The sequence below is a fragment of the Peromyscus eremicus genome, chromosome 12 (assembly GCF_949786415.1).
Source record: "Peromyscus eremicus chromosome 12, PerEre_H2_v1, whole genome shotgun sequence".
NCBI lineage: Eukaryota > Metazoa > Chordata > Mammalia > Rodentia > Cricetidae > Peromyscus > Peromyscus eremicus.
The window spans coordinates 11,485,611-11,500,290 of NC_081428.1; the positions used below are offsets into that span (position 1 = coordinate 11,485,611).

General features: G+C 36.9%; 1 long non-coding RNA gene across 1 annotated transcript in view; it reads left to right on the forward strand.

Moving 5' to 3' along the window:
* The window catches only part of LOC131922606 (uncharacterized), a 53,725-nt gene extending 39,555 nt beyond the window's left edge, over nucleotides 1-14,170 (forward strand). The window contains exons 2-3 of the long non-coding RNA XR_009382343.1: nucleotides 4,374-4,486; nucleotides 13,839-14,170. This is a non-coding gene — a long non-coding RNA (uncharacterized LOC131922606). The remainder of the gene's footprint in view (nucleotides 1-4,373; nucleotides 4,487-13,838) is intronic.
* The last annotated feature ends 510 nt before the right edge of the window (nucleotides 14,171-14,680 follow it).

Consider the following 14,680-nt stretch of genomic DNA (forward strand, 5'->3'; position numbering starts at 1 on the left):
TTTGGAGCCTTTCTATGCATGACTTGAATTTACTTTCTAAAAGTGTTATTTCTTGGGCTGAAGAAATGGCTCAGTGGTTAAGAGCACTGGCTACTCTTCTAGAGGTCCTGAATTCAATTCCCAGCACCCACATGGAGCTCACAACCATCTGTTTTGGGATCTGATTCCCTCTTCTGGTGTGCATGAAGACAGGTCACTCATATACATAAAATAAATAAATATTAAAAAAGAAGTATTATTTCTTATATTAATACATACAGTCTGAGAAAAACAGGTGGTCTTTAATTCTTTCACAGTGTAAGGCTCAATAGTGTTAATTCTGAACATAATGGATGCACAGCAAAGTGATCTGTTGTGTGATATTTTGTTTGTGTCCTGACAAATAAAGCTTGCCTGGTGATCAGAGGGCAGAGCTAGCCACTAGTTAACCATAGAGGCCAGACAGTAGTGGCTCACACCTTTAATAATCCCAGCACTTGGGAGGCTCACACCTTTAATCCCAGCACTTGGAAGGCTCACACCTTTGATTCCAGCACTTGGGAGGTTCATGTCTTTGATCCCAGCACAACTGGGAGGTGGAGACAGGAATATAAGTTGGGTGGAGACAAGATCTCAGCTCTTTTTGTCTGAGGATTGAAAGAGATAAGAACTCTCTGGTTCTGCTTCTGCCGCTCTGCTTCTCTGATCTTTCAGCTTTTACCCCCATATCTGACTCCTGGCTTTTATTGATAAGATTAACTAGGATTATTCAGTGATCTCTCCACATCAACTTTCAACCCCAGGGATGTTTCTACCCATACGTTGGGAACTCAGTTGCAAGGCTTCTCTCAATCTTATTTATTTAATCAATACCCCTATTTCTCTCTCCTACTATTTTATTTCCTTTCCCCTTATTTTCTCCTATCTGAGTATTTCTTGTTACTTCCTTCTAGTTTCTTATTTCTCTAATTATCTATGACAGTAAAAAGCATAAATTCATGTTCATGGAAAGTGGTTTCCCAGTGGATGTAATACTTACCAGTAAATGCTCCTGTCCTCAGATTTTATAGCTATGATTGATTGTGAGGGATTATACATCCCCCCACCTTTGTGTGTGTGTGAAAGAGAGAGAGAGAGAGAGAGAGAGAGAGAGAGAGAGAGAGAGAGAGAGAGGGAGAGGGAGAGGGAGAGAGAGAGAAACAGCGAGAGAGAGAAAGTGAGAGACAGAAAAGAGAGTCTATGCTTTTTTTTAAAAAAATATGATCTTGCCTCTTCCACAAACAGCCTTTTTACTTTTGACTGGCTAAGAAATGCATATTTGTCCCTTAGGAGAGGAATTAAATGCCATTTCCTGTATGGACACTTTACCAGCTCTATTAGGTAAAATTGGTAATCTCTCCAAGGCTGTCCTTTATGGACACTTTACCAGATCTATTAGGTAAAATTGGTAATCTCTCCAAGGCCATGTGTATAGCTCTTTTGCTTAGTTTGTTACAGTGAGAACATTTTCTCCTGTGCTTTCTGTGTGTTCGCAATAATGGTTCTGGTATGATCAGACAGGATAGGAATAAATGCATGTTGAGTGAATGAGGTCTAGCAATTTGAAGGAGCACATTCAATGACTATTCAATATTCACTATTCAACTAGACTAGTTCAATAGCCGGAGGTCCAAACTAGTTTAAATAGAATCTCAAACTTTTAGTCAATAAGTCACCAAGTCTATGAAAACAGAAGCTATGGGTCTCATCCTTGCTCTTGTACCATCTATTCCAGGTTCCTGGAACCCAGATGACATTTGCTGTACCTTTATTGCATTTACAAGTGAAGAATAAAGGGATAATAATGGGATTATATTGCTAGCAATCCATGGAGCCTACTTAATGATCAAAGGAATTTATTTGGGGGTTAATATTATTATTATTCTGTCTCACAAGACAGAATAAAGGAATTTGTCACATGATCCCGGAAGGGTGAGGCATGGTCCAGTGTGGTTATCTGGCGAGCTCTGCCCTGGTCCATACCAGCATTCAAAACCATGAGGTAGTGAAGAGAGAGAGCTTATGTGCATCCCAGGTCTTAAGGTTCCCCCAGCATTCACGCCCTAGTGGTGTGTATCTCAAGTCATAGGCAGGTATAACAGCTACCTGCTACCTCTCTAGGGGTGGTGTGATTTAGGGCATGGCTCAAACAGCCACCCACTATGGGATAACAATATAGGAAGGGAACAGTGCAATTCTACACCTTGTCTTTATTTTTTTAAAGATGGCTATGAGCACATTCAATCCCCTTATCTTCTCAGCCCAAGCTGTATCTTCATTCTTTACTGATTCTGTAAGTAGCTGGGCGTGGAAGACATTGAAGTATGTAGAGAATGGAGCCATTGCTGAGTCAGTGCCAATCAGAAGTTTTCTGTCTGAAATAAGCCCCTCAATGCATAAAACAGAAATAGTTTGAAACAAAAATGAGCCATTGGATGGAACTGATTTGCTCATTAAATTATTCCAGAAGAACAATCCTGGGAAGCCATCACTTTATTTTTTTGTACTTTTCCACAAGTTGTATGTTTTGGGGGGAAGAGGAAATGGAATATATAGCTGAGAGAAAAGACATTTTTTCCACCGTGGGTGTGTATCTTTTTTAATTCTGTTAACACTACCTTGGATAAGTTCCAAGCCTCTTTGTGACTGTGAATTTTGTAGGATACCTGTAGTTATAAATGGTACATGTGTGAAAGGACCACGGACATGAACAAAACAGCACATGCTGTACTCACAGCCAGTTGCACAAAATGCTCATGGAGGCATCTGTTGCTTATTAATTTTTTCACTGCTATTTGCATCATCCTTTTGAAGAGGGTCCAGAAGCCTGTTGCTTTTGCCCAATTGTTTATAATAATCTATAAATCAGGAACTTGAACTAACTCAAATAACTAGGTTGTGTTTGCAAAATATATGGATATTATGGTTCTGGTATTTCCCCTAGCTTTCAAGATATATAGATCAATTTCTAACTGAAGCTTGTATTTATTCTATCTTTTCCCTTTTAAAAAGAAAAACACTGATTACTTTTCAGCCAATAATTCAAATTTTATTTTTATGTATTGTTCCATTTAAGTCTCTGCTATAGATGCTGACAGTTTTTCTAAGGGACATATAACCAGACAAAATATTAAAAATAAACAAAAACAAAGGAAAACAAAAACACTAACTGATCAATAACATCCTTAGAAGTCCTGCAAAAGTGTCAGCATCTTCTAGCATATGACTTTACTATTTAACTGTGATGCTTTAGCAAACATAGTAAGTGATAAAAACTATATTTAGATTTTGTTTCTCCATGAACTGTACTTAAAATATGAAAATTTCTTTTAGAACCCTGGTAAAATGACTATAAAATGAAGAATGAAGTCAAAATTTCATGTGTTTGATTTATTGTCCTTCTGCGTCAAGGCCATGCTTTTAATTCTCCAAGTAACATAAAATACACTCAGAATCTGCAGTTAGGTCAACGATGACTCCATATTTGTATCATAAACATTGTATCCAGCCCTTTTTCTTCATTTCCCAGTTATGGTTTTATAGTCAGATGTGGTAGATGGGAAATCGTAACTAACAGTGGGAATGAATCAGTTACATAAGACATTTATGAGAGGCACTGAAAAGTAACAGCCAGGGGGGAATTTCTACATGTTACAGCAATTAGAGATGGATGAAGGAGCTGCTCCAGTCAAACACTTATGGAGCTGGATACTATGGGTTTTCAAGTTCAATGATACCCTATCTCTATGTCAACGTAGGATTATATGAATTCTATTTCTTGACCTTGATTTTAATGCAGAAACATATCAAAAAAGTGTTTTAGCTGTACTCAATACTTTCTAAATTAAAAGGGTTTTTTTTTTGGTAATATTATACACAATGCTTAGTACATTCATCCTCTTATATGCTCTCTCATCTCCCTGACTCTCCCACCAACCCTCTTTGTTCCAAATAGTCTCCCCTTCTCCTCTCATGTTCCTTCTTTCTTCCCAAGGGTCACGGGCCATTGCAGAAGCAGGGCTGAAGACTGGAAGAGTCAGAGGTAGGGGAGGGCCAGACTAAAAGTGTCTCTTCGGCCTGACAGGTCTGCTGCCTTTGTGTACTCATAGTAGCTGTGGTTACCTACACAAGACTTGCACAACGTCAAGCCAGTCAGCATTCCACAATAAGAGGAGGAGGATCTCATCTTCTGACCCCCTGCACCCAGCTGAGGAATTATTGATAGTCATTGGCTTCAGGGAAAGAGACTCATGATAGCTAGTGGGGACTGCAACAAGAGGTGGGAATCCTGAGGAGGATTAGTACAACGTCTAATTAAAGGACTAATTATTTCTCCCACTTTTTTTTTTTTTTAGCACAGCTTAAGCTGGATCTACCTTCCCAAGGGGTGGTCCTTTGGCCACATGATTGACTGGCCCAACTGAATTAACTCTAAAGGGAGGAGACAATGACATGTCTCCACCATGAGGTAGGTTCCATTCTTTTCTCCAAGAGGCAATAGCATTGCCTTAGTGAGCCTTTAATGCTACTATTACACGGGGAAGGGATGAATTTGGGAGGAGTTAGAAGTAGTAGGGGTTGAATATGATCAAAACATGCTGTATGCATATATGAAAGTCCCAATGAATTAAAGTATTATATTAATTTAAGAAGAGAACAGTTTTTAAAGTCTGGGTTTCTATGTCTTACCAAAAAGTACAATTTGAAAATAATCATTACAAGATGGAAAGAGCCAGAGTTGGCCTTCAGAATCCTGAAAGCAAGAGATTGTTCTCTCCACAAAAAACATTTATGTAAGTATTTTATGTGTGGAACATTTTCTTATGTAATAAGAATTTACCAAGTGTGGGACATGGTAGACTCTGTCCCAAACATCTACTTAGCTTCAAACCATCTCGATTGGTGAACAGCACCAGCAAGGTTACTTGGTTTCTTTTGTATATAACAGCAAATGAAAACAAAGTCTTCCCAGTGATAAGTAAATGAGTACAGGCCGTACAGGAAGATACCACTAGACATTTCAAGGACAAATTGTGCAGAGCCAGACATTCTAGGAGAAGACTAAAAATAGATCATACCATTCTCAGAAATTAAAATGGCATTAGATCTGAAGAAATGAATCCTGTTAAACATGGTTTTCTTAGTGTTGCCCAAACTTGCTGCAACATATATACAAACAAGAATATATAATTGATAATTTAAGAAGCAATTGGCAGTTCTTAGAATGGAAATTCTTTTTTGTGTGAGTAATGGTTTTAACTTTGCATTATCATACCATTTGTAACACATACATTTGATGAGGCCATGTGATTTTGAAATATTACTATACTGAAATTAAGTTAGATATTTAAAATGCAATGAAGCAGAATAGCACAGTTGAAAATCCTTTCTTTTCTGCATGATTTATTCTAGATGATGTCGTTCTTCTCACCTAAATAATCTTTAGGGACTGAAGATTTATTTACTTCTAATCTTCTGATGCCTGGGCCCATCTGCCTTTTCAAATTGCTTCCTTATCACATGGTCACAATTGGAGTAATATCTAACCCTCCTTGCTCTCTGGCAGAATCTAAGCACTTTTAGAAATAATTCCACTGGAGTCTCATTCCCATCAAAATCTCAATGGTCAGGAAGCAGCCTCGATATTATACATCACCGCTGATGCAGGGTTTGACGGCCCCAGCACTGAAAGCCTCCAAAGGAAAGCTCTTGCATGGAAAGGCTGTGTGCTCATTTTCCTGAGGATGACTGACTCACGATGTTCCGTGGCTTGTCCTTGTCTTTTATTCCTTCACTGGTGACTCAGCTCTTCCAAGCCTTCTCCCCCTCAGCTGAGCTGCTTTTAGCTGTGACCTGTGTTCCTGGTTTCATCCTTGGCGTCCTACTCAACTTAATATATTTTTAATACTTTTTTTTTTCCATTTTCCTGCTTCTGACTTTGCCTGGTGCCCTTGGCCATGACACCGACTAATTAGATATTGCTGACCAAAGGGAGATGGTAGCCATTTTCTTGGGCTCTTTGGCCTGTGTAGCGCCTGCCCCGCAGGGAACTCTCACGAGTTTTTTTCATTGATTGTTGCTTCTCCTTTTGTTCATCAGATATTTCCCCAAAGTCTCACATAGCTGACTGCTTTTAGATGACTTTCCCTTTCACTCATGCTTCTGCTTCTCCTTTCCCACCTCTAAATTCTGAGTGTCACCTTTAATAATCTGAATCTGCAACATAAAATTGTCTGAAACCTCCCTAATATTTGGTGACCTTACTTTGATCTTCAAAGAATCTTTTATGCTCTGAGATTATTAAGTGTTTACCACCTCTCTCTCTGTTTCTGTCTCTGTCTCTGTCTCTGTCTTTCTCTCTCTCTCTCTCTCTCTCTCTGTGTGTGTATAATGTTGAATGGATTAATAACCACAGCGAGCTAAATTCTCTAACATTTTGTAGTTCATTTACATAATCACTTAATATTTAACAGAAACATCCAGCTCTTATTGGCAAAAAACCATTTTTATACCACCAAAATAATTTTCCCAAATGTTTATCCTACCTCTGTCTTTCACAGGTTCGCTATCTTGTGTCAGAGTGCTTAGCTGTACCCTTCCCCATTTTGCTTAGTCTCAGCATCCTGATGCTAGCTCACACCATGATATTGTTAGTTCTCAGTCTTCTGTGTTGTCCTGGACTATGCTACTTAGTTCTTTTAAGTGAGGTATTTATTATGATTATGATTATGATTATGATTTCAAAGCAATAGCTGTTCTTTAAAAAAAACTATTAAAAAACCTCAACTAACCTAAGGTAACCTTTTATTTCTCTACCCAGGAAAAACTCATTATTGATATTTTAATGGATATTTTTTTAAAAAGTCACCCTATTGTAATAAACTCACAAATGAAAACATCACAAAGCAACTTTAAGGGAACCACCACATGCCCATCCCCAGACTCCAGACATCTCAGTGAACTATACCGTTAGGATGACCATGTTGAGTCAAAAGAATTTTGCTTGAGGTGTTACTTTGTGTCATGTATCCATCACAAAAAGAAAAATAAACTACATCAGAGTTGAAACAAGAAGGAAATATCTTTATATTCTTTTTCCTGACTTATGTGTCCTTGTGTCTGCATTCTGTCCTTTCTCCTAACCTAATTTTACCCTTTCTTGGTCTCCTGCTCTAGATATAATGCTGTGCTCTCATTCTGTTTTCTTATGTGTAGTATATATTATAGACTGTGATCTCCACGTGAAGGAAAAAGAACACATGGCTCTTTGGGTCACCCCCCCCCCCTTTTTTTAAAATTCAAAATATTTATTAATTTATCTTCATCATTTTTTAGATTTTTCTTTATTAAGAAATTTTCTACTCATTCCACATACTATCCACAGATCCCCCCTCCTCCCTCCTCCCACCCTCTAACCCTCTTTCCCAAGCCACCCACATCCCCACATCCCCCAAATCGAGGTCTCCCATGGGGAGTCAGCAGAGCCCAGCACACTGAGCCTAGGCAGGTCCAAGCCCCTTCCCACTGCACCAAGGCTGTGCAAGGTGTCACACCAGAGGCACTGGGTTTGGGTCACCTCTTTTAATGAACTCTTCAAGCCCATTCATTTCCCTGAAATTTTCATGATTTCATTTTTCGTTATAGCTGAATAATATTCCCTTATGTGTATGTGCCACATTTTCATTGTCCATTGACCTATTGGTAGGCATGTCAGTTGCAAAAGTGTGATATGAGAAATAGGAAATTGTTTATCTCAGATTTTCTCTATTTGGAGTGGTCAGAAATCTTGGCTTCGTCAAATTTTCTATTAATGCTTATAGCAGCATTTATCAAATGATTGCTAAGCTTTGATCAATAAATGTTAGTGTGCTGAGAAGTGGACAAAGGAAGGGAGAGTTATATAGATGCAATTGTTTTCATAATAAGGAATACAATATTGATGTAATTTCAGGCATAAGAAGAGTATGGGCAAAGCTTTGGGGAGCCTTTATTTGTAAGACATACAGGATAAATACTTTCATCTTTAAACTATATCTTCACTAAAGTAATCTGTTTTAAAATTATTATACAATAATTTTAAATATATTTAAAAATATGGCAAATATTTTATAATTTTATAATATATACTACACAAATATATTTTACTCATTTCCATTATATTCTGAATTTCTCCAACAAAGACATTGTGTAAATTTGCTTTTGCCTTTTGTCATTTAAATCTTCATATATTTGTAGTTTCCTATCACTAAAAAGATACCTTTTTGCTCTTATCATAGATATTTGGGTAGTGAATTCTTGCCTTGTATGTGTCCCACGGCTAGGAGGTTGGGAATGGCAGGAACTTCTGTTTCAGGTCACATATGTGCCCCCACACATGAGAAAACTTACTCTTATCTCTAAATATAAATAATTGCCTAAATGACTTTCCCTAGCTGTTTCCACTATCTCTAAATTGTATTAGAGGCTGGTTGAAGATCCCTTGAGTTTCTTCTCTTACCTGGACAATGGTCAGTGGTGTAGATCCTCTGAGTGCATGCACATATTCATTGGCTAATCTGTCTTCTCAGGAAGGAAGGGGTTAAAATAATGTTGTCTGGCATGTTGAACTTCGATATAATTGTTAAGATGATTATAGAGAAATCTGAAGCTACTCCAGTGCATGCGTTCTGAAGTTTCTTCTGTTTATTTTTCCTGCCAAGGCATTTTTAAAGGTGACTTGGTGATACAGAAGCATCTCTAAGCACTGTGGGTTGAAGAGATTAGTTTGGCATATTGTTTTTAAAACTATTTTAACATTTCTTTAAACATTTTAAAAAGCCTAAACACTGCAGTTTAGAAGCTGAAGATTTGTATATGTTATTCTGTCCAGGAAGTTAAATGTGTTTCAAGACTCAGAAAATAATATCTGTTTAAAAGACTGAGTTACTCACAGTATGTACTAATTTTCCTGGTGCTGAGAATTATGATATAGCTTTATCCCACTGTGACTTCACTGAGGGGACAAATTAAACTGAATGTACGTCAACAGAAGGGTTTTGCGGGAAACAAAGACTCATGTGTAGCCCATTTCACTGTTCACTGTCCCAATTTCCTACCACCAGGTCTTTTCCCAGCAAAAGGAAAGCACTGATCTCCTAAGCAGGCCATTTTCTTGTTATCAGAAACACACAGGAGTCTCCAGTTTATTTTCTTTTGTACAGTGCACAGCTAACTCTGGGTGGTAACCTCCTGTGAAATAAATATCCTTTCCTTATCCAATGGTCTCTTTAATATATTCTAGGTCGCTTAGATCCAAAGACAAGAGACCACTGTCTTCCAGTGTCTTGACTAGTAGGAACTCTGCCTATAACATTTTAACATCGTGCCATGTATGAGGTTGTCTACAAACTGTGGGTGCAACTCACCACAAATAAGTGGGTCGTAGGGGTTGTCTTCATTTTTATGTTTATTAACGTGGATTATATTAATATTTGTTTGCTATTGCTGCATAACAGACTAAGAATCATAAATTTTGTGTTCTAATATGCTTTCTTTTCATCAGGGAATGAAGGTCATGGTCTGTAACATTGGTGATAGTGGCCTGAAGACCAGGTCCTGTCCATATGGTCCCTGATCATATTCCAGAGCTCCTCTCTCACATTGTTCTTATACTTGTATCTCAGACCTATCTTTTCCATGTGGTAGTTCCCCCTAGTTTGTAAGCATGTTGCTTCCTTGCTTGTTGTTGCCTTTCTGAAATACAGGCTCCCTGGGTGCAGAACATCACCCGTTTCTCAGACCATACTTGACATTCTGATGTGACACCATTTTAGATACTTTCATAAAAGGTTTTTTGTTTTGTTTTTCTAAATTGCGACCCCTAGAAAGTCAGAATCCAACATCCCAAGGAAAATAGTCAAGACAGAAAAGACACTTTGCTTTCAAATCCTTAACCACATTTTCTTGGAATTTTACCTTTTCAGCATGTTATGGTCTAATTCACTTGCAGAGTAAAGTTTGTGTGGGCATAGATATAATTTAGAAGAATACTTGGTGGAGACAGTAAGTGTCTGTGGAGTGCTCAGTCATAAATGGGGCATCTATATCACACTCTCTCTCCTGAAAGCTTAGGGGACATCATGGGAGAGGAGTAGAAAATGGAGAAAGAGCCAGAAGTCAGAGAGGACTGCTGTGAAACAGTAGATGCTGGAAACGACAAGGCTGTTATAATCATGAATTAGAACAGTTGTGGTTGACTGGAGAAGATCTAGCTAAGGATGCTGTTGGTAGCCACGGTGGGGAGGGGAACCAGTTTCCTTCAGGGCTGTGGCCTCTAGCAGGCTGCCTATCCTCTCATGGATGTCCTTATACTCATGTACACATAGGAATTTCTAACTGGACTCAATGGATTATTACAAGAAAAGAGGACATGAGGTTGGGAGCTGTATGTGGTGTGGCTGAATCTGGCAGGAGTGGGAGGTGGGATTTTGATCGGTGGATATGAGCAAAATAAATTATGTACATATATAAAATTCTCTAGGAATACATGAAACTGTTACATAAAAATAAAATAAAAATTTAAAATTAAATGAAAAAATAAAAAGAACACTTGCTTGGTTGTTCCTCTTCCATTATTAGATGTGTGATGATTTACTTTGTATGTGAGGTTTCCATGCTGTGTATGAAAATATCAGGAATGGGTTATATTTAGAGTATATGAGCAATTGTACACGTGTTGAGGCCAAAAAAAAACCAAGTCTGTGGAGTAGGTTCTCTCCTCCCAACTTTATGTGGGTTCTGGGCTGCACATTAAGATAATTAGGATTTCACAGCAAATGCTTTTATTTTCTGAACCATCTCACCAGGCAGAGATAAAAATGTTTGATACCTCAGTTGCAGGGGTTGTGTTGGAGATGTATTGATTTGGCCTGGGCACCCCATGATTATTTGTTATCTGTTTTTTGATTGGTGGTGGTTTTCCATAATGCTGTCCTTCTGTTGCAAAGAGAAATTTCTTCTGTACATAAGGGTCAGAGAACATTGTAGAAGAGGGGGCAGAAAGACTGCAGGAGCCAGAAGACCAGGAAAGCTACTGTGAGATTGTGTCTCTTAGAAATGATAGAAAAACTTCACCCAAGCTACTACAACAACATGGCTGTCTAGATAAGACCTGAAGAAGTACAACATCAATAGATATGCTGACACATATTGGGGAAATCCTACAGACAAAAGATTACAGATGAGTAAGGAATGATCAAATTAGGAGAAATAATTCTCCCCAAGGATGAGTCCCTTCATTTGTTGCCTTAATACCAAGTGCTCAGCTCTGAACTCATATATGTACAAGTAACATTAGGCAGACTGAACAGATTATATTTACATATTGTGTGTGTGTGTGTGTGTGTACATGTGCGTGTTTGTATATAACAATAATAACTGAAGTACAAATGGCTATGATTTCCAGAGGGAGAAAGAGGACAGGACATGAGAGGGGTTGGAGAGAGAAAAGGAAAGGGGAGAGATGATGTAATCATATTTTTATTAAAATTTTTTAAATGGTTACAAAATAACAAAGACTTTTATACCTCAATTTTATAATATTAGAGCATTTTAAATGTGTATAGATATTCTGACATTTTAAGTTTTAATATCTCCTCTTTCATGTTGTTTTCTTAAGGACTTTAAGGTTTCTGATGACATATTTTCTGTCCCTTCAACTGATAGCCTTTTATATATTATTTTTTCTTTTGCTGCTTTGAGAATTTGGTCTTTGATCTTTGAAATATTGTTTATAAGTCTTAGATGTAACTGAGCTGACTATAAATGGTAATATTTGATATCTATATATCTAGATATTTGTATCCTCTAGAATTAGGTAGTTTCAAAAATGTACCTATTTGAATAAGATGATGTCATCCTCAAGTCCCTCTTGCACTTCAGTAATCTAAATATTTACTCTTTTATAGTTGTCCTGAAGTTCTCATTAGTTTTCCTCATTTCCCCCATCTTTTTACTTTCCCTTTTCTTCTCTGTGTTCTTTCAAATAGGCTTTGAGCTCTTTTTCTCCTTGTTTGATCTAATAATACTAAGGGTTTAAATTCACTTTCAATTTTACTTAATATACTTTTCCAGCTCAAGGATTTCTCTTTAATACTTGAAAATTACTTAATATCTCTGTTAAATTTCTCAAATACATTATTTAATTATTTCTGTATATTTCCTTGATGTTCACTGAGTTTTTTTTAAAGATGAATATATTGAATTCTATGTCTAAGAGTTCACACATATTGGTTGCTATGTCGTTAATTTCTGGTGACTTATTTTATTTGACTGGTAAGGCCAAGACACCCTGAAAACTAATGAAATTTACTGGCACATAAAATCCTTTGCACATTGAATCATCATTTATTTCAGTTTTTGTAATCTGGCTTTGCTTGTGCCAACATTTCCAGAAAATTTAAGCAATCTGTTATTCTTTTTTGAGACTGTGGTTACTCTTACTACTTTAACCACTAAATAGTGACTTGGTTGCAGGTTTTCTTTGAGATTGAGCTTGATGGTTGTAGTTATTCCAATAGTAGAGGGCTCTTGAAGCCCAAGTTTGTTTCATAATGATAGTTGGTCATTTATTCAGAATGAAGCACAATAGTCTCCTGGAAACAAGTAGCTCATTGTCTTCCTTGGGCCAGCACATTAACAGATCAGTTACAGTCATGGGCCATGATTAGGTACCTTGGAATTCTGCCCAGATGTGACTTTTCCAAGAAGAAGCTTGTCCCAGGCTCCTATGCTTACTACCTTCTTCTTCCCCTATGTGGTTGCAAAATAGATTTTGACTATTCTATAACCACAGTATATTAGTCTCTCTCTCTCTCTCTCTCTGTGTATATATATATATATATATATATATATATATATATATATATATATATATGAATACATATATATGAATGTGTATTTGTATGCATTTATGTATATATATATATATATATATATATATATATATATATATATATATATATATGCATTTTTTTCCAATTTAAGTAGGCTTTGGTTTTTGCCCTGGGGACATTTAGACACTTTCTGTATACATTTCATGGATAGGAATAGGATGAAAATTTAATATATATTCTGAGGCTGTGTCTCAGCACAAAATACAGTGTGAATTTGTGACTATATCCTAACAAATTTTACTCATTCATTTGCATGACTGAGTTAACAAACTCGCTGGTAAAATTGATAAATGACCTGTAAAATTACTGAAATTTCTATTACAACTCATTTTTCATTAAATGAAAATAGAAAGCAAAAAAAGTCCATTATCATTATTCCTAAACTTTAGGCAAAGTAAGGACCCAACTCTGAAATGAATAAACTTTGCAAGGCAATCTCTTATCTACTTTTTAATTAGAGAACAACCTATAACAATATCAAATATATGATCTATTGTTCCAATCCTGAGCAGCTTTGAATGAAAAAACATATGTTCATGATGAGTTTTATATATATAATGAATTCTAATAAGAGTTCACACATATTGGTTGCTATGTTATTAATTTCTGGTGACTTATCTACAGTAAAACCTCTGCATGTAAAAGCATGTATACACTGAAAGAAGACCTTATGTTGGTCTTGCCCTTTTGGCTAATATCATATTCTATGGTTTAAATATGAGTGCTATCCTCCAAAGAGTCACATTTTAAAGGGTTGGCCCTTGGGCAATGCTACTGAAAAATGCTCTAGAACTTTAGGATGTGAGGCCTTATGGAAAGTCCTTAGGTCACTGCAGTCATGCTCCCCAAAGTATGGTGGGACTCAACTCATTCTCTTTCTGCTGCCAGGCTCACAATTTGGATGGTTTAAGAAGACACATACTCCCTGTCACTGCTGTCTAGAATGTTCACCAGAGGCCCAAGCTATGGACTGCTCAATCTAGGACTGATGACTCCAGAACTTAACATAATTTTATCTTCTTTCTTTATAAATTAGTTTACTCCACTATTTTGTTAATAGTAGTGTGGAGCTGAGTAACACAGAAAGAAATTTGGAGGTTGAGATGATTTGTTGAAGTTAAGCTGAGGTTTCCTGGGAGGCTCAGAAGCTTGTATGGAATTTAAGATTCAATTTTTTGCTGGACACAGTGGGACTCAATTAATAAACCACCTTTAACTGACTAAGTCTCGATTGAACTAAGAAGACAAAACATTTAAAAGCTAATAAAGTAATTACCATACTCGTGTCAGTAGCTTGGAAACCTTGTCTAACTCATGAGAGACAAGATTTATTTTTTAACAGAAAAAAATAGTGTAGATGAAAATTCACTTTCTTTTGCAGCCCCATACTTCCTCAATGAACTAAGAAAAGGCAGAGAGACATAAGTATGCCGTTTCTCCTTCCAAGTACAATGTTAAGCCTTGCTTCTTCTTAAATAAATGAATGAGTAGACAGCAGAGATACTTTGCTGATGTGAACATGGTCTGTGCTTCCTTTAAAGGTAGACAAAGGAAACATGTTCACTCTTCAGCATTCAATGTTTACTTCAGCTTACTCATAGCTATATTGTGATTCACAAAATAAAGTTGGTTTGAGTATTTTGACTGAAATGATAAGCTCAGGTCCAAGATGAATTTCTCTGTGCTCTGACTATCATCAACTGTCACAGATTAAATGTATTTTCCACAGT